The sequence below is a fragment of the Ascaphus truei genome, chromosome 2 (genome assembly GCF_040206685.1).
Source record: "Ascaphus truei isolate aAscTru1 chromosome 2, aAscTru1.hap1, whole genome shotgun sequence".
NCBI classification, from domain to species: Eukaryota; Metazoa; Chordata; class Amphibia; order Anura; family Ascaphidae; genus Ascaphus; species Ascaphus truei.
The window spans coordinates 84,962,136-84,982,911 of record NC_134484.1 but is presented as its reverse complement, the minus strand read 5'-3'; the positions used below and the strand labels follow the sequence as shown (position 1 = coordinate 84,982,911).

General features: G+C 41.8%; 1 protein-coding gene across 6 annotated transcripts in view; it reads right to left on the bottom strand.

Moving 5' to 3' along the window:
- Positions 1-20,776, bottom strand: part of PAG1 (phosphoprotein membrane anchor with glycosphingolipid microdomains 1) — a 258,962-nt gene that overhangs the window by 17,477 nt on the left and 220,709 nt on the right. The window lies entirely within an intron of this gene.

Below are 20,776 nucleotides of genomic sequence, written 5' to 3'. Positions count from 1 at the left end.
AAGGTACTGTATGCCTAATCTTCTTCAATTGTCTGGACCTGTGTAGCATTAACATTCACTTTCTGAGCATATTCAAGTCATTTATATGTTAGAGTAGCAATAAAATCAATACTTCCTTCCAGGCCCTCATATTCCGGAGTGTAAAATTGATGCCTTAGGTTATTTTAGAACATCTTATTCAGCAATAAAATCTCTGTTATTGCTTTATTGAAACTGGAACAGTCTATTTTAAATCCTCATGTGAAGTAAGTGGTTACTTGGTACATGAAACCACCGTGTGACTGTGCGGTGTGCGATGGTTCTGGAAATGCATTTGTTAAAGATGTTAGGTGTTCTACAGCAGGGCAGTGAGAGCTAGGAACACCCGGATTTAGCACCATAATACTATGGGGCAGATTCATCAAGCTTCGGTATGGGTTACCGATCTGGCATCAACTCGAATGGACTTGAATCAGAATCAACACTGTATCGGGTGCACTAACCAGCACCTGAACTTGATGAAACCACCCATATAATAGTAGCAACAGATATTGGTAATACTGACAAGATGGCTTCTTCCATTCGCTTTAAACATGAATGAAAATCAGTCACAGGGTGCATGTTGAAACCAGCAATTGACACTTTTATGTAGTAATTTAATGTCTGTGTATTAGTCCCATAACAAAAAAAATCAGTTAAACCTAGTTTTTCATTACTGTGACTAATGAAAAGTTGTTAAACTACTATGAATGCTCAGTGCTGTGTCAGCATTGTCTGGACGTTGCACCATGCTATGAACTTTTATCGTCATCGCACACAAACGTCCTAAGGGCGCTACAGTACTCCAGCCTCAGTGTGTTGCTACTACAGTACTCCAGCCTCAGTGTGCTGCTACTACAGTACTCCAGCCTCAGTGTGCTGCTACTACAGTACTCCAGCCTCAGTGTGCTGCTACTACAGTACTCCAGCCTCAGTGTGCTGCTACTACAGTACTCCAGCCTCAGTGTGTGTCCTCTCCCAATTAACCGATTTCTATACCAAGACAAATTTCCCTAGCCAATTCCAATATGGTTTTCGTCCCAAACACTCCACCGTAACTACCCTGCTAAAAGTTTGCAATGAAATCCAGTGTGGAATGGAACGGGGACAACTCACTGGTGCAGTATTCCTAGATTTTGCAAAGGCTTTTGACACAGTTGATCATGCTATCCTGCTTAACAAACTCCAGAGCTCTGGAATAGGGAAGCATGCTTTAAACTGGTTTCAGTCCTACCTATCAGGAAGATCCCAACATGTGTCCATCTAAGGCTCTAACTCCAACCCCCTGGATATCACCTGTGGTGTCCCGCAAGGCTCTGTTCTGGGGCCCCTACTCTTCTCAGTGTTCATTAATGATCTTCCCACAGCTTGTAAGGAAGCCTCAATACACATGTATGCAGATGACACAATCCTATATGCACACAGCCATAGCCTCTCTGACCTTCAACACATACTTCAGTCTGACTTTTTGAGACTCGAAAACTGACAAGACTGTAACAATGGTATTTGGGACCAAGACTAAATTTGTAAAGCTTCCAGTGACTGAGCTCCTGATTAGAACCAATGCAAACACCACCCTAACACCTGTCACTAGTTTTAAATACCTGGGCTTATGGTTTGACTCCCACTTATCATTCGGGATGCACATTAATACCCTGACAACCAAGACCTATGCCAAACTAGGGGTACTTTACAGGAACAAATCCTCCCTAAGTCTCCTGGTCAGAAAGCGTATCGCACAGCAGATGCTAATGCCAATTATTGACTATGGAGACATAGTATATGGCTCGGCTCCTCAAACCCACCTTAGCAAACTTGACACCCTCTACAATTCAATTTGTCGTTTTGTTCTCCAATGCAACTACAACACACATCACTGCGAAATGCTCAAAGAACTAGATTGGTCATCACTCGAGTCTAGGCGCAAAGTTCACCTTTCCTGTCTTGCCTTTAAATTCTTCATGGGCAAGCTACCCAGCTACCTGAACAAGCTCCTCACCCCTACCACTTGCAGCACTTATCACCTGAGATCAGACTCCAAAAGACTATTCATGGTCCCAAGGCTCAACAAAGTATCTGGACGTTCCTCCTTCTCCTTCCGTGCACCCCAAAACTGTAATAACCTACCAGAGACTCTCACATCCACCACCAGTTTAAGTTCTTTCAAATCTAAGGCTGTCTCACATTTTAACCTGGTCTGTAACTGTTTCATACACTCACAATATATATTTTCTTTAACTGTGCACGCAATATCTTGTATATAATGTATACCCTGTTCATTTATGTAACTGTACTTGTAACCATGTATTATTTGTTTTACTCTGTGCCCAGGACATACTTGAAAACGAGAGGTAACTCTCAATGTATTACTTCCTGGTAAAATATTTTATAAATAAATAATAAAATAATCTTATCGAAATGAAAATCAGTAAATAATTCTGTTTTTCTTGACGAGTATGATTGTTGTGATTTCTGGAGACAAATGCAAAGTCGGAAATATGTGGCTCTTCTCCTTTACTATTAAACATCTATACACACTATATTCCATAACTAAGGAGTATTTTGTTCATTGACAAAACTATATCTTCTATCCAAAACATTGGTTCTTTGTGTCTCCTATTTAGTCACTTTAAATGCATTTATCCGGCCCGGTGAAAGCCCAGTGATGTGAATTAATTTGCCGCGAGAACAAATCTGTGGAAGTCAAGGAGGGCGGCCATAGTGGGCGCGATGCAGAGCGACCAAGCGGCAGAATTTTCAAGCTACAAATTATTTATTTTTTTTCGCTCGGCGGCCGCATCACATGAGCGGTTCAGCCAATGAGAGTGAACCAGCCTGGTGACTTGTCCGCCACGCCTTCCCAAATTGCGGGAAGCTCAGTTAACCCATCGCTCGGGCGAGAGGTGTGCGAACGCAGCCTAAGGCTGCGTCCATAGTTAGTGATGCCGGGCGGAGGTGCGCTGAGGCTGAGGGAAAGCGGGTGCTTTCCCTGGCCTTAGACCGCGCGCCGTCCGGGGCTCTCATTGCGGCTGCAGGGGCTCAGTGCCGAGCGTAAGCGCGCCTCAGCACGGGTCAGCGCATAAGCGCTGACCATGTCCGAGGCATTAGAAGCAACAATGAAATAATCAACCCAATTTGCTGCCTTAGAGCAGTGGAGGAGTTAATACAGAGAACGGACAACACTTTGTGCTGTGACGCTGCCCTACTTTCCTGTGCTTAACATCGGTAATTCGCCTCTGCCTCAGTGGACTGAGACAGTAAAAGCTAATGTGCCATCCCATGGGAATTTCTTTCAAGCTGTTTTTTTCTTGTAAAGCCACACAGCCAATGTAATTATACAATCTAATGAACTGAAACTAATCCAATTTTGAAAATCTTTATAGCTAATGAAAAACAGGTTTCTCCCTGTATATTTTACTTGGGCTTTGATGTGATCACATGGATACTTTCCAGATACTACCAAACAAGTAGGAATAATTCTGAAACGTGCTTATCCACTTTCTAACAATTCTTTAGTAACTATCTTCATTTTCTCCATTCCAGTACAGTATGTTTATTTAGCATTTCAGGAATCTGAACGTTTGCGCTTTGCCATTACACACAGGTAGTGGTCAACAGGTTTGCATTTTTTGCGCACCCATCGCAAAACAGAAATATGAACGCATTTCTTCTTTGTTTTGAAATCTACGGTACAACAGATCCATTAACAATTCAAGAAATGGGGCCATCAGACACATTCACTTGCCGTAAGTGTTTAATGGCTTACCTTAGTAAGTATGGCCTTTCATGTCGTATTCCATAGATAATGACTATTTAATCTCTTGTACGGAGTTTGTCAGATCAAGCATTTCCAGTTGTCAGGTTGGGACAAAGTTACAAACACCTTGTGCTGACAGGTGGACAACTGCGCCACATAATGCCGGAGAAAACCATTAAATAGTGTAGAACAGCTACCACACTTTTTGGACATTTAATCCAGGGGTGCTCAACCCAAGTCCTCAACATCCCCCAACAGGTCAGGTTGTAAGGATATCCCAGCTTCAGCACAGGTGGCTCAATCAATGGCTCAGTCGAAGACTGAAGTGCTGAAGCTGGGATATCCTTTAAATTTAACCTGTTGGGGGGGTCTGGAGGACTAGAGTTGACCACCACGGAATAATCTACACACAATGGATGACCAATTGTTCGTTTCCCTTGACCATTTTGTGAGCCAAATACATGTAAAGATTATACAGACTGTACTTGCCTATACAGACGCCATGAACGTGAAACAAACACTGAGAATATAACTAATGCATTTTACTTTATAACATGTGAGGTTTGCATGATGCCTCCCACAGAAATCTTCTTGCCATTGGGTATGATTAGTGTTATCCATCTGCTCACAAGAACATATCTAATTATAAAGAATAGATGATACTTTTCAGTCATTCTTTTACATATCCAATTTTACATTCAGTGACGAACAAAGAAGGGAGCGAGATATATTATGAAAGATGAGCACATAATCTGCCCTATTAAAGAATATTATGCTGCATATTTCTACAAAACCTACAAACCTATAGGCACTACAGCATAATGTGCAGATAAATCAGATCTAAACAGAATATCTGCCTTATCATTTTTAAATGAATGCAACAGAAAATGTAATTGTGTAGCTTCAGAAGAGGAAGGAAAGACATTAATTAAATTACGTTCTCTAATTAGCTTGTCTTGTCATTTCAATGTGGTGTGCTCTGTTGGTTGGGGCAGATAAATCAAGCATGCCCTTAATAGGATGGCAGCAATACATTTTATTCCGACCCCAGATGACATTTGTAATCCAAGTTGGAGGTTAATGCAGGGAAAGCCCATCAGTTGTGTTGAAGCTCGTTGGTTTTGTGCAGAAAGTGCATTTATTTGTTTCCTTGTCCTTTTTAGTTTTTGCTTTCACTTTAAAATGGGACAGTTGCCCTAAGCACTTCTGATATCTCCATTATATGGTAGGTTGATTATTTGACATAGACATCAGTAAAAACGGCTACACAATTCTGCACCATGAACCTTCGTATTTATGCAGTGTTTCAATCTGTGTGGTTTCTGGGTATTTTAAGTGAGCTAAAAAGTCTGTGGCTAGGAATATTATTATTGTTAATTTGTATATTTTGCAGCGTGGTACAATGGGGTACAGAGTTATGTATATATATTATACCAACAGATACAGAAGTAATGAGGGCCCTGCTCATGAGAGATTACAATCTAGAGGGGAGATTACAATCGAGAGGGAATATGGGGCAGTGTTTAAACCAAAGGTAAAGTGTTTGCTCATTGTGGGATGGAGTATGGTCCAGCTGCACAGCTAATCTCATTTTAGGTTTGGGGGTGTGGATGTTTGGGGGTGTTAGATAGCATGGTGTTTGGTCTAGCTGCACAGCTGGTACCAATAGGGTTGGGGTTCATCACGTTGTTTAAGATGAGTAGGAAACATATCTTACAAACCAACTTGTTTATACATTTCATAAAAATGTACAACTCTGTGACTAAAGTAATAAACTGATGCAAACTGATGTAGAAGCATATTTATAAATACTTTGACAAAAGTTTGTGGTTGTAATGAGGAGGGGTTAGAGGAGGGAGAGAGAAGAGGACAGAGAGGAGGAGACAGAGGAGGGGCAGGAGGAGACAGAGGAGGGAGAGAGGCTTAAAAAAAACTGTCCGGATTGTATTCAATACAGTAATGGATTTGAATGAATCAGCCCAGATTTTAAAGTTTGAATTCCGGGAAACGGATTTTGACATTTTCACCCATCTCTAGTAATGAGGTTCAAATATGACATTACATTTGAGTACTCACATCTCCTGAGAAATTCATTAAAAGGCATCTATTTATCAGTTACTAAGTAGCAACACCAATTTTTTTTCCCAACAAAGAATGTCACATCAAAAAATAAAGTGAATTCCAAGTTCTACAGCATAAAAAGCAATAGGAGACTATATTTGCAATACTTTTAAGGTAGCATGGATAAAAATCGTCTTTTATTACATTTAAATATAATGGGTTGCACATTTGAGGGGATATCAAGAGGAGAGCAAACTTTAAAAAAAGAGTACTTCTCTATCAGAGGTTGTATACATGCACATTGCCCATCCTGCATGGTTATCAGCATTCAGTGTAACCAGCATTGGAAGTGACATACAACATGAATCAAGATCATTAAACCTTTTGTCATTGGGCTTGGCAGTCTGCCTCTCATTACTAGCGATGGTCTTTTCTGGCATAAGCAGTTACCCCTACTTCCTGCTTTGGTCTTCCTTTAAGCAATATTCTTTTTAACTTCTTAAATGGCTAATTATGATTGCCAGGTAATTACAAAGCCCTGTGATCTTCTCTGCGAATCATAACCAGCCCTGGTCTAGATAAACCCTCCACTCTGATACAGTGGCAAATGAAAGTACAGTTCAGACCTTATTTGGTACTTACCCTTTGTGTCATACAGATCAAAGTAATTGTACAGCCATAGGGAAAATACATCTGCTGAATTTGTGCTGTTCTCATTATACAGACTAAAGACAACTCACAGTTGATCCCTACAATCTAATTTTTATATGCAGCACCCATAACATTTAAAGTGACGGCTATATTCACCATGCAATCACATGATGAAAATATTGTGACATTGAATACAAACGATTTCTGTAAGCAGGACTTAAGACATTTTGGAAATCAACCTGTTTATGTTGGAAGATGTTTTTACATGTCAGTGTGGCAGAGAGAGGAGGATGGTTTTTTCCGCCTGACTGCATTTTTAAATCCAGAGAAACAATGCTCAGTGAAGCACAATACCTTCAGGATGTTAATAAAACAAGCTTCTTCAGTACATTTTAAGGTCCATTCACTTGGCGCTCAATGAATTGAAATATGAATGGATATGAATGCCCTCCAACTTAACAATATTTGAGATCTGGCACTATATTATAGTCTAGAATAGCAGATAACTGTGAATCAATGATAAAGATTTCCAAAACTCTCAATGTATTACTTCCTGGTAAAATATTTTATAAATAAATGCATATTACGGTTACAATTCTTCCACCAAGATAATTTAATTTCAAACATGGCTAAAACATTGATTGATTCAGTTTCAAACGACAGTAATAAATGTTTCATTTGTAATTCTGACAATATGTACAGTGAACAGACAGTGCATCAATAGTTCTAAGAGTTTGGGGCCATGTTTGAAATCTGTCCTTGACCCCTCACAACATTAATCCTTAATTAGTTCATTGACATTCATCACAAATCAGTTACATGGTTATAATTGCATCTGGCTGACGCACAAAACACAAGTGATCACATTTGAAATCAATTGATGAAAACAGCCATTCAACCAATTCATCAGACTCATGTAAATAGTACCGCAGGCAGATCCATACTGCTAAAATAATACAGTATATAAACGTAGACATGCAGCAACCAGAACCTCACATAAAATTGCATAAAACCCGTGGAGCAAGTTATATGGGTATTAGACAAAAGTATTACTAGTCATGTATACGCTGTATTGTTGAGTCATGCAAATTCCTGTTCCAGTGCTTGCAGCACTAGTATTTCTGTACTGCAGTATTTTGCAACCAGGGTTCCATTAAAATAAATAAATAAGGGGGGTGAAGGGTCGTGGCGTTGCAGAATTTCACAATAATAATAACTTTATTTCATATAGCACTTTTCTCCCATTCACAATTACAATTGTAACCATGTATTATTTGTTTTACTCTGTGCCCAGGACATACTTGAAAACGAGAGGTAACTCTCAATGTATTACTTCCTGGTAAAATATTTTATAAATAAATAATAAATAAATATAGCATGTGGTAAGCAGCACTGTACAGAGGTGTTTTGCAGACACAGTCCCTGCCCCGTGGAGCTTACAATCTATGTTTGTGGTGCCTGAGGCACAGGGAGATAAAGTGATTTGTGCAAAGGTCACAAAGAGCCGACACTGGGATTGGAACCACGTTCCCTGCTTCAAGCTCGGTGATTGTTCTCAGAGTGCTCACTACGCCGCTCTTTCAGCACATTACAGGGTTGTTTAACCAAACAAAGGCTGAAAACCACTGGTGCCCTCTAATGTCCTATCCACCTTGTTGATCCTAGAAGAGAGTTGATTTGTCGCAGAGAAGATAGTTTTGGTAAAGTGGTCCCAAAACTCTGTACAACTATATCAATGAAAATTGGTCCTTAGTCCTTTTAAGGAAGCCTGCGATAGTTTCTGTCTGTCTGCAAAAGTTTATGTACAGTAAAGCAAAATTACACAATATGCTTAAAGCAACAGCCCGCCCATAAAACAGAAATAAAGTCATAACAAAGTCATAACATGAGCTGATAGTTCAAGTTGTGCTGGTCTATTACCAACTTATTTTCTCCCAAATCTTAATTTTTTTGCAGAGCTTATTTTAAAGTCATCAACTGTTACAACAGCCAATCTCTGGTGCCTTTAGTGGTGTGAATCGCAGTGGCCTGTGTAACCGCCCAGGGAGGTCAATCCTTCCGAAGCGCATACAGGATCAATGCAGTGTACAAAAGCTTAACTCCTTCCATGCCAGTGGGTTAAACATACCCTAATGATCCTGCACCTTGTCTGCTCCAGTGTCAAATGTGAGAGGAAAGGATTAGACCTCTTGAGTGTCTGGCCTGCCCTTTCCTCGTGGCATAGAAGGGGTTACTCTGGGTCAGAGATTGAACAAATAACTAATCTAATATACCAAAAATAAGACGGATTCAATTGTCATAATGCACAGACAAAAACCAGACATCTCTCAATACACGTAAAAATATTACCAGCAACCTGCCCCCAGAAGTCTGGAGGAGTTCAATTCATAGAGGGTTTAGCCAGTATCTTACCAAGGGTTGCCGCCTTCTATTGAAGGCTAACCCCGGAGACTTTTTGCAATTCATTTTTATACATTTATATATTTATTTATTTTTACCTTCAGCGGCGGCATCTTCCCCTGCAAGGTCCAGTTAGCATGGCTCTGTGACATCAAACAGTGCACATTGCCATGACAACCTGACGTCGCCGCGTCATGCGGTGTAAAGTTGCCATGACAACGGGACGCCCTATGGTGCCGAGGTGTTATGCGACTCACCGTTGTCATGGCAATGCGACATCGCGTGGCATCCCCGAGTGTCCCGTTATCATGACAACACGGTGCCATGATGACAGGATTTGCAGAGGGAGATGCCACCGCCGCTCGGAGATTGTTCAGGTAAACCCGTATTCAACAAGGTAAATGATCGGATAGCGGCTGCTGCATGTGTATCTTTATTTATATCCTTTATTTATCCTTCAAGCATGCAACAGTTATACCATTACTCAAAAACAGCCAGCTTGACCCTACCTGCCTTTCTAACTACCTGTCTCCCTCCTGCCTTTTGCCTCCAAACTCCTTGAACATCTTGTATTCTCTCGATTGCAACATTTTCTCAACACCTATTGTCTCCTAGACCCTCTACAATCTGGCTTCCGCACTGCTCACTCAACTGAAACAGCCCTCACTAAAATAACGAATGACCTCCATGCTGCCAAAGACAGAGGTCATTACACTCTGCTCATTTTACTCGACCTCTCTGCAGCATTTAACACCGTGGACCACCCTCTTCTCCTTCACATTCTCCATACTCTTGGTATTCGTAACAAAGCTTTATCCTGATCTCCTCTTACCTCTCCCATCGTCGTTTGTGTCCCTTTTGCTAACACCTCCTCCTCCATCGATCTCTGGGGGTATCCCAGGGCTCTGTCCTGGGACCTCTTCTCTTTTCTCTGTACACACTTTCTCTAGGTGACCTAATTACATCTCTTGGGTTTAAATATCACCTCTATGCTGACGACACACAAATTTACCTTTCAACCCCTAACCTTATACCTGCTGTATAGACCAAAGTTTCTGAATGTCTCTCTTGGATATCATTTTGGATGGCCATCCGCCGCCTTAAACTTAACGTGGCAAAAACCACATTAATGTTGGAAGTACCATCATTCATCCAGTAGCCCAAGCATGCTGCCTAGGAGTCACACTCGACTCCTCTCTCACATTCGCCCCTAACATTCAAAACGTATCTAAAACCTGTTGCTTTTTCCTCCGCAATATAACAAAAGATACGCCATTTCCTCTGTTGCTCGATTGCTAAAACTCTGACTCAGGCCCTCATTCTCTCCAGTCTCGATTACTGTAACCTCCTGTTGTCCGGCCTTCCTGCCTCTCACCTGTCTCCCCTACAATCTATCTTAAACGCTGCTGCCAGAATCACTCTACTCTTTCCTAAATCTGTCTCAGCGTCTCCCCTGCTGAAATCGCTCTCCTGGCTTCCAATCAAATCCCGTATCCCACATGCAATTCTCCTCCTCACTTTTAAAGCTTTACACTCTTCTGCCCCTCCTTACATCTCATCCCTAATTTCTCGCTATGCACCATCCCACTCAAGGATGTCTTCTCTCTACCACCTTTGTATCTAAAGCCCTTTCCCGCCTTAAACCCTTCTCTTTGACTGCCCCACACCTCTGGAATGCCCTTCCTCTCAATACCCGACTAGCACCCTCCCTATCCACCTTTAAGACCCACTTGCTTAAAGATAAATGGAGCTTTTTCAGGTTGGGCTAAAGTCGTGAGTGGAGTACCTCAGGGATCGGTACTGGGACCCCTGCTTTTTAACTTGTTTATTAATGACCTTGAGGTTGGGATCGAGAGCAAAGTCTCCATCTTTGCTGATGATACTAAATTGTGTAAGGTAATAGAATCAGAGCAGGATGTAATTTCTCTTCCGAAGGACTTGGAGAGACTGGAAATGTGGGCAGGTAAATGGCAGATGAGGTTTAATACAGATAAATGTAAGGTTATGCATTTGGGATGCAAGAATAAAAAGGCGACTTACAAATTAAATGGAGATATATTGGGGGAATCCTTAATGGAGAAGGATTTAGGTGTGCTTGTAGACAACAGGCTTAGCAATAGTGCCCAATGTCATGCAGTAGCTGCAAAGGCAAACAAGATCTTATCTTGCATCAAACGGGCAATGGATGGAAGGGAAGTAAACATAATTATGCCCCTTTACAAAGCATTAGTAAGACCACACCTTGAATATGGAGTACAATTTTGGGCACCAATCCTAAGAAAAGACATTATGGAACTAGAGAGAGTTCAGAGAAGAGCCACCAAATTAATAAATGGGATGGACATTCTAACTTATGAGGAGAGGCTAGCTAAATTAGATTTATTTACATTAGAAAAGAGGCGTCTAAGAGGGGATATGATAACTATATACAAATATATTCAGGGACAATGCAAGGAGCTTTCAAAAGAACTATTCATCCCACGGGCAGAACACAGGACTTGTGGCCATCCCTTAAGGTTGGAGGAAAGGAAATTTCACCAGCAACAAAGGAAAGGGTTCTTTACAGTAAGGGCAGTTAAAAAGTGGAATTCATTACCCATGGAGACTGTGATGGCAGATACAATAGATTTGTTCAAAAAAAGGTTGGACATCTTTTTAGATGAGAAAGGTATACAGGGATATACCAAATAAGTATACATGGGAAGGCTGCTGATCCAGGAATTAATCCGATTGCCAATTGTTGGAGTCAGGAAGGAATTTATTTTTCCCCTTATGAGATATCATTGGATGATATATCTCTGGGGTTTTTTGTTTGCCTTCCTCTGGATCAATAAGTAAGTATAGATATAGGATAAAGTATCTGTTGTCTAAATTTAGCATAGGTTGAACTTGATGGACCTATGTCTTTTTTCAACCTCATCTATTATGTAACTATGTAACTATGTAACCATATGAGTAGCACCTTGGCTAATACTATACATGATATATAAAGCTTGGCCCCCCTGCAGACGCACTTACCTGAATGCCCTCCTACTGTCTTTGTACGTTCTCTCCACCAATTAGATTGTAAGCTCCTCGGAGCAGGGACTCTTCTTCCGAAATGTTACTTTTATGACTGAAGCACTTATTCCCATGATCTATAATTTGTATTATTTGTTATTTATACGAGTGTGACGTGTATTACTACTGTGAAGCGCAATGTACACTAATGGTGCTATATAAATAAAGACATGCATACCTACATACATATGTAGCCCTGTGTAATTTTGGGGTTACACGTCTTTCTCCTCCTGTGCAATAATCCCTGTTAAAGGGCAGGTTGCCAGGAGTAATCATGGGGTTTGCCCTCACTTCATATGCTGTGTATTATTCAGTGAAGGAAGTGACATCAGGCTCTGTGTCCACTAACAGTGACACAGGGGTGGTGTCTACTGAAGCTATATAATATGGAGCACTTCCTCTATTTAGTGTGTGCTTCACCATCTGAGTGAGGTGAGTCTATCCAGCAACCTGTCAGGGCTCTGGCAGTGTTTGTGGCCCTCCCTTTAGGGAGTGGTGTGGAAGACTATACCTCTTACTTCATTAGGGAGTAAGGGAAGAGCTAGACCTGCTTTCAGTGCCCTTGACTGGGAGTGTACAGTCAGGGACTTCCTTTGGGTTGGCAGCCTGAAATGAGTGGCTAGACGACCAGCCACTATGATGGGCGGCTGTCCATGTCTGCTGTTAATAAAGGATGCCAAAGAAAGAGATCGCTTCTGTCCTGTGTGTGGAGTCACTTGGGAAGAAGGTGCACATAGAGGTTCTCTTTCAGAGACTCCTCCCTACTACGCTGGGGGTCTGGAAGAGATGGAGGCGCTGTACCATGAGTGAGTATAACTCAGCATTACCTCTTAAGCCAGTCCTGATGCCATTCCCCCTAATACCATCAAGCGGGAGACTCAGGAGTCCTGTAAGCCAGCAGGTGCACCACACTATAGCCATGTGTAACCAGAGTAGTATTTCCCTAGGGGACCCTATTTGCGATGGGGAGGGGGGGGGGGGAACCCGTTACACATACATACATACATATAGTGCACCAGGTTCATACACAGCAACTCAGTCAAATGCATGAAATTCCTCCTGTCCAACTTAACATCAACAACTACTTTTTCCTCTTTGATGTCAACAGTGGGCTGCATCACAATGTTACTGGACCCTCCAGTGAATGGGTTTAGCCACAATGTTTGCGAGGCTTTCAGGAATGTGGCCTCCAGGACACCACAGCTGTGGCTGAGATGGTCAGCTGTCAAGTGTAAAGGGCTACAAACGCAATACTAGATAAGGACAAGGCACATATTTAGACTTCAAATAAACAATTCAGCCATATAACACGTTTTCTACCATTTCAACATCTGTTCCATAATGTAAATATATGCAATAGTTTTGCAAATGTGACAGAATATTTGCGTTTCTTTTTTGACAAGAATCAGAGGAACTAATTAGAGTTATTTATTTATAACATGTTTTACCAGGAGAGTTACCTCTCGTTTTCAAGTATGTCCTGGGCACAGAGTTATGATGACAGATACATGGTTACAAATACGTGGCTACATTAAGTGAACAGGGTTATACATTATATATAAAGACATTGCATAAACAGTTATAACGCATTATTAGGTATATCACAATGACCGCAAAGTACAGTAAATGCCATTTGTACAACAAAACTATTTGTTTGACTGTGAAGGTGTAATCACACCTTTAGGGAAAAAACACCCACAGGGCACTGGAAAGTATTATTAGCAGTGCGCTAATGGCCTCTTAGGCCGCGCGTATAGTGCCCGCGACCACGACGTGTGACGTCACCCGTCGCCGCTAGCGACAGTTGTATTCGCTTTGCGGCAGCGTCGCGGGCGACCAGGCCATTGATTGGTTCAGGGGCTGTCACATGAGGCGACAGCCCCTGAAAAATCAAATATTCCCGGCTGCAAAAAATCGCGTCGCCGCAACGGCGGCGACAATGCAACGGTTTCCTGGCGATGTCGCGTCGCCGGCACTATAAGCGCGACCTTAGAGAACAAAGGTTTATTTAAAAAAAAAATGAAGATCAAAGTATTTAAAGCACATTTTCATTATTGATGTACCTAGGGCTTTATAACCAACCTTACTAATTATTTCTGAAGTGTTGTAACCCTTTTTGAGACTCCGGGTTCCAGCACTGATCTCCGGGCAACTGCAGTGAACATGGCTGTGTGACGTCATGATGCTACACGGCGTCACGTTGTCATGGCAATGTGACGCCACGTTGCGTCATGACGTCACGTAGCGTCACATTGTCATGGCGTCATTTGGCGCCGCGCAGCCATGTTAACTGCAGTTGGAGGGGGAGTTGCAGCAGGATGCCGGGAGACGCCGTCGCACCAAGTAAGGGAATAGGTTCATGCACAAAGAAAAGAAAAGGCATAATCAAAGTACTATAATACATTTAAGCATCATTAGAAATATACCAATAGTCATTTATTATAAGTTGCAGAATCAATGCAGCTCTCTGCACCCTACAACATACGACAAATCATAACTCGCTTAATATCAAGCACAAACGTAAGACTAACTACAAGAAAACCATACATAATGCACGATGCTCCACCCCTATATAAAACAAACCACTACAAATACCAAGTAGAACAACTATTTTAAACAGCCACACAATAACAATCAATACACTAGGACAATAGATTACAAAATCCCCAATAACTGAGATGATAACTACTGTATCTGTTACATAGTTACATGGTAAATGAGGTTGAAAAACAGACATCAAGTTCAACCCATGCTAAATTTAGACAACAGATACTTTATCCTATATCTATACTTACTTTTTGATCCAAAGGAAGGCAAACAAAAAACCCGTGTCATATCATGCAATGTTATCTCATAGAAAAAACGAATGGCGCACAGCCAGGGAGCCAGGTGTGGAATAAAAAATATTTCTTTAATGCAGCATAGTAGGAGACAAATTCACCCCCCTGGGGGACACAGACAGGGACCTCCTACGCGTTTCGGACCAACGGGTCCTTTATCAAGGAGTATGGGACATGTACAGAGAGGGCACCTTATATACCTAATGCTTAATTAGCAAATATCAGAAATCTGTGCAAAATTACATCGCGGGTCCACTGCGCATGCGCGTGACGTCATCCGGCGCGCCGATCCAACAGCCCTAAGGATTGTGGGTAGGGACCGCCCCTAATGTCGCCCGCGCATGCTCATGGTGGGCCGTGAGGGCAGAAAGGGATATTCCCTTCCTCTTAGTCCTAGCTCCCGCCCCCAGTGATGTCATACCACTTCCCGATTGGCTGCAAACACCGCTGCACCACCAATGAGTGTGTGAGGGACACGAGGCTGCTCCAATCGTGCAGAGTGCTGCATGCATACACGAAGGGGAGGGGGAGAAGACACAGAGAGGAAAAAAGGACAAAATAGCCCAAATAAAGGGCAGATTAAATGCAAGGGGTAAAGAACATACATTATATTATAAATAAAGGTGCACATCCCACATACAAATCCCACATATACACAGACATACCACAGTGAATACATAAATAGGATCTATGATCCATATCAGCATACTGCTGTCATAATTACACACATACACAAACCATATTAAAAACAATTAAATGATTATCAACAAGACTAGATGTGTTATATCTTGTTTATCTGTATCTCCAAAGGTGAAGAGGAAACAATTGCACTGTTGCCTGTTGAATAGATTCTATGACTATAAAATAAGCCAGTATTATTCAAAAGTAATAATCATAGCGAATGCCCTGACCAAGAAGCTACTGTATTAATCGGTGGCAAATGCCACATAAGTAAAGAATCACAAGGGCTCTAGCCATATGTCAGGGTCTAGTGCCTACACAATAAAATGGACTGATTGACAGAAAGTAGTGTAGAAAGCATAATATTAAGGCAGAGAAGACAATTCGTATCGTTACTGCATATAAATTTCAGGAAGCATGTCAATACTACAGCAAAGTAGCAATGAGGTGCTTATTAAACACAATATCATATTTAATGTTCTCCATTTTATATTTTAAGACATTTATTGTTTAAGAAAATGGCCCAGGTTCCACTCAACATTCAGACCGCAGGGAGTTCTAGTCTGAAGCATAAATATCCAATATGCCTCCCTGCGGTCCAAAAGGTTGAGTAAGTCTCCCCCTCTCTCTTTCAGAAAGATCTGTTCGATTCCTTGAACTTTTAGCCCATTTAGACTACCTTTGGGGCATTGGGTGAAGTGTTTAGAGACCGGATGTGATGTGTCTCTTTTTCTGATTAGTCTCATGTGCTCAAGGATTCTGATCTTAAGCGGTCTGATTGTCCTCCCTACGTAGTTGATTCCACACCCGCAAGTTAAGAGGTAAATTACGTATTGTGTATCACAGTTAATAAATGATTTTATCGGAAATTCAATATTAGATCTTAAACCTCTAAAGTGCTGTGAAGGGATCATAAACTGGCAGATCTTGCAGCCTCCACATCTATATGAGCCCTTAGTTACAAATTTTCTGGTGGGCAGAGTGGAGGACGCCTACTATGCTGCATTAAAGAAATATTTTTTATTCCACACCTGGCTCCCTGGCTGTGCGCCATTCGTTTTTTCTACTGGATATATCTGGATTCTGGATCCTTCTTGGCTTGCACGCCGGCAGAAAAACCCTGGAGATGACGTGAGTGGGGCTTATTGGTTCAGACTGTGATAGTTAAGTTTGACTGTTGTCACTGTGATACTTACAAGTCTTTATTTACCTACCCACTCCCACTGGTATCTCCAGGGGTGATATTATTTATGCCATTGGATGTAGTTGCTGCGGGCTTGAGCACCCTAACTTTGTATCAATGTTATCTCATAAGAGGAAAAATAAATTCCTTCCTGACTCCAAGAATTGCCAAATCGGATTATTCCCTGGATCAACATCCTTCTCATGTTTACTTATTTGGTATATCCCTGTATACCTTTCCTTTCTAAAAAATCTCCAACTTTTTTTTTTTTTTTTTTTTTAAACAAATCAATTGTTGATATGTCTCTCTTCCCCATGACTTGTCTCCATCAGAGAGATCTGTTCTGTCCAGAGGACTTACATTTTGTCCCACTCAGGAGTTTGACAGAATCAAGTTCTGTGGCATACTGGAACATTACTGTACTTCAGATGACTGCACCTGAAATTATTTTTTGCTGGCTCTGAACAGAACACACATGACCCACCTCAACAGAATTACAGGCATCATATGGGACCCCTCAAAGTGGACTCCAAGCAAAGCTTACATTGACGGTTTCTTTAAAAAAAAGTAATCCCCCAGATCCTTAACCATCAGAAAAACACACACTCTCTCCCCACTAGAAAACAAAGCAATACAAATGCTTAAAATAATCTGAAGAAGACCACTATAAAACCTGCCGACAAAACCGGCTCTGTAGTGGTCATGCACACTGCAGACTACATAACAGGAAGCACACAAATAACTATGGACTTTACATACATACTATAAAGAACTTGCCAACTGCAGGCTATAGAAATAAATTAGGATTCTCCATTTTATCATCACCAAATAACATCCAACAACTGAAGGACCTTATCCCAGACTCCATCTACAAGGAATGCATCAAAACAATCAATGTTTAGTTTCCACAAACCTGGCAACTTTTACTTACCTATAATGTCTGACAAAAAAATATTTCAGGCCTTATTTAAGCCATTCTAAAACCAACCAACATCCTTTAGCCAAACATCCACAGACTTTGAGGAAACTGCAGGCTATTAACCCAAATCCGCTCCCACCCCCATTCTATCCTAGCCACCATGGATGTCTGTTTGCTTTATACCCACATCTCTTACACAGATGGTATTGTAGCCTGTCAAAGATTCATATTACCAAGTTATGAAAAAAGAATACCCCTGACAGCATTGTCACTAAATGTATTCTCACTAAAACAACGTCTCTTTTGGTGACAGACTTTCTCAGCATATAATGGGCGCTGCAATGGACACATGCCTATGGCAACACAGTACAGGATCTTATAAAATGTACAAACTGCTCTAACATGAACCATGATGGAGAAACCAAACAGGCCCTTCAGACCAGGTTGAATCACCACAGATTCACCATATCAGACATCAATACAGGAATTTTACTTAAAGTCTCCCTACAGTTTATATCCACCTCATCTCATCACTTTAGGATATGTACGTTTCCTTCTTACTGTGCGGCCACAGTACAGTTGAAGAAAAAAACATGAGGTTTTGAAAGCTGAGTAGACCGTCATTTCATATAGAAGAACTCGAATGTTGGTCCGGTAAATGGTATCACAACCTACAACAAATCGTCATTTCTAAAAAGCAATTAGGGGAGGGAACCTACATTACAAAGATCTACTCTCTGACAAAGCGCTGAAGAGTACGAAACGCATCAGAGTATTTTTTGCCCTTGCCATACTCCAGGATGTCACCGATTCAATAAACTGTTTTTATTACTGTAGCTATGTAACCTCTGACTACTGAATTCCTGTGCCTAGCACGTAAGTCCTGGTACCAGCGCAGGCAGTGTTAGGGTTAAATCTGCCCTTGCTGTATTAAGCAGTTCCCTTGAGTGACAAGGGGGTGGCTTATGGTCTGGGTACTGCCCATATGGGGCTCAGACCTGGAGCCCCTTACCTGGTAACAAAAAGGGGCTGCAGCCTAAATTTAGAGAGAGTTGGAAGTGTGGAGCCAGGGCTCTGGTTCACCTTCCTTCTCCTCCCTCAGGGGAGTGGGATCAGCTACCCCACATTCCTCCAGGTAGTGTGGGAGTCAGGGATAGACCTTTGAGGCCTCAAGCCCTGGGGGTTGAGTCCAGGGACCAAGAGAGTGTACATGTTGGTATACTGCTGTGCTGTATGAAGAATAAAGAACCATTACAGTACTTGTTTTATACTCCTGCCTGAGGCTGCAGTTTCTTCAGGGAGTGGGTGAGAGTGTTTTCCACAGGGGACTGCACCTATTCCTATAGGCCCTGTGGGAATAGAGGCTCTGCAACACCCAGGAAAGAACTGATCCAGCACTGAAAGTCTGTCCTGCTTATCCCCAATATTACCGACGGATGCTCAGAGCCTCCTGTGAACCTAACAGGTAGCACCAACACCAGGTAACAGCAGTGAATCTCCCTTGGGGTGGGGGAACATGTGTTACATTACATGTTTTCCGTGCTTAGCCCTATCATTTTTCGCAGTGCATCGGTTTTTCCCACTTTATGGAATTTCTCCTTGATATGCGTCAGCAGGAAGCGCGCCAAGTCGGAATAATCTGCAAATGGCGAGTACTTACTCTAGCGTTTTTTATTCACCTTTTTGTATGACCTGTGGGATTAGGATTGAGAATTATCCTTCGATTGCTCCAGGGGTATAATATAGGCTTAATTTATAGTGCAGGCATGTTGTGCGCCTGTCGCCCAAGCGATCCGTGCACTCTGATAGGGAGGCGTGGCCGTGACGTCACAAGGCTGGTTCACCTTCATTGGCTGAACTGCTAACCTGACGCGGCCGTCACACAAAAAAACAAAATTACTTGTCTCTTCAAGAAAATCTGCCGCGCAGTTGCCCGCACTATGGCCGGCCCGATACAGCTACTGCATTTTGTTTGCACCGTCACGTGCACTATAATCGCGGCCTTACGTGAGGTGAGGAGAATCAGTCACACCAGTCTCAACGGCAAGTTTTGGCTTTATTACCCCAAGATATACCACGTGCATCTAGTTGTACCTCTACATTTGAGCCACTGATTTGACTTATTCATACGGGATTATATATACACCAGTGCCATTCTAAGGAGATCATCAAGTTACGCTTATATGAATCATCTTTTCTGACTCTACCAACCATTATTCATCCAAGGTTATTCACCGCTTACTCTGTAGCCCTGATTTTGGACTTTTTGTTCTATCTGGTTACAAAGATCTATAGTACCAGTTTGGATAAACCCGGCCTCTACATTTACAATGGTGAGGCAGGGGTTAATGATATGTAGGTATGACCCTGACAAGAAGCACATAATCCCAAATCCACAAAAGCTTTAGCACACCTTTAGTACCATTCATATGAATGCACCCTTTTCTGGGCCAGAGAGTATACAGTTTTCTGCCACTAGATCTGGAAGCAAAGAATGACACAAGGCACTTCAGATTTTCTAATGCTGAATTTAATGAGCCAAAAAGGCGACATACAGTACAAGAGCACCGGTAATTATAACATTTTTCTGTCTATATGGTGTGCAGCAGGTAACCTTTTTTTCTCATTGTGCTTGTTCTGCCACTAGATGACATGTACAGTGTTTCCTGTAGTATACTGAAGCTGTGTCTATGCTGAAAAGCTGTGTATTTGGATTCAACAGTAAACAGTTGGTGAACTAGATATGTGTAAACTATTGTCTCAAACCTCAGTGAACTAATCTAGGATAACACAAAACATTTGTACATTTAGAGGTTGGGCGATTAAGACTTTGGAAAGGTTGCCATTTCTACAACTTCTGCCAAGATAAAAAAAATCTTATTTAATGCTTACAATTCCCATAAAGTCTCTGATCTAGTTGCATTAGAGCAAAATGATCTTGCTGTACTATCCAGAAACTATAAATAAAACACGTGGCGTATTATGAGGATTTCTGGCGATTGGCATGGTTTTCATTCAGCTATTCCAACAAATGTCGTTAAAACATTATGAAAGGAGGCGCATGCGTGAGGTGAACGGGTATGGCGGCATAGAACCTCAGCTCCGATGATACCCGGCGCATAAACTAATGAAAGCACAATAGGCACCTACAAATAATCCACCCAAATAGCGTTCCGAGACGGGGGAAGAGGTTGAGATGACAACGC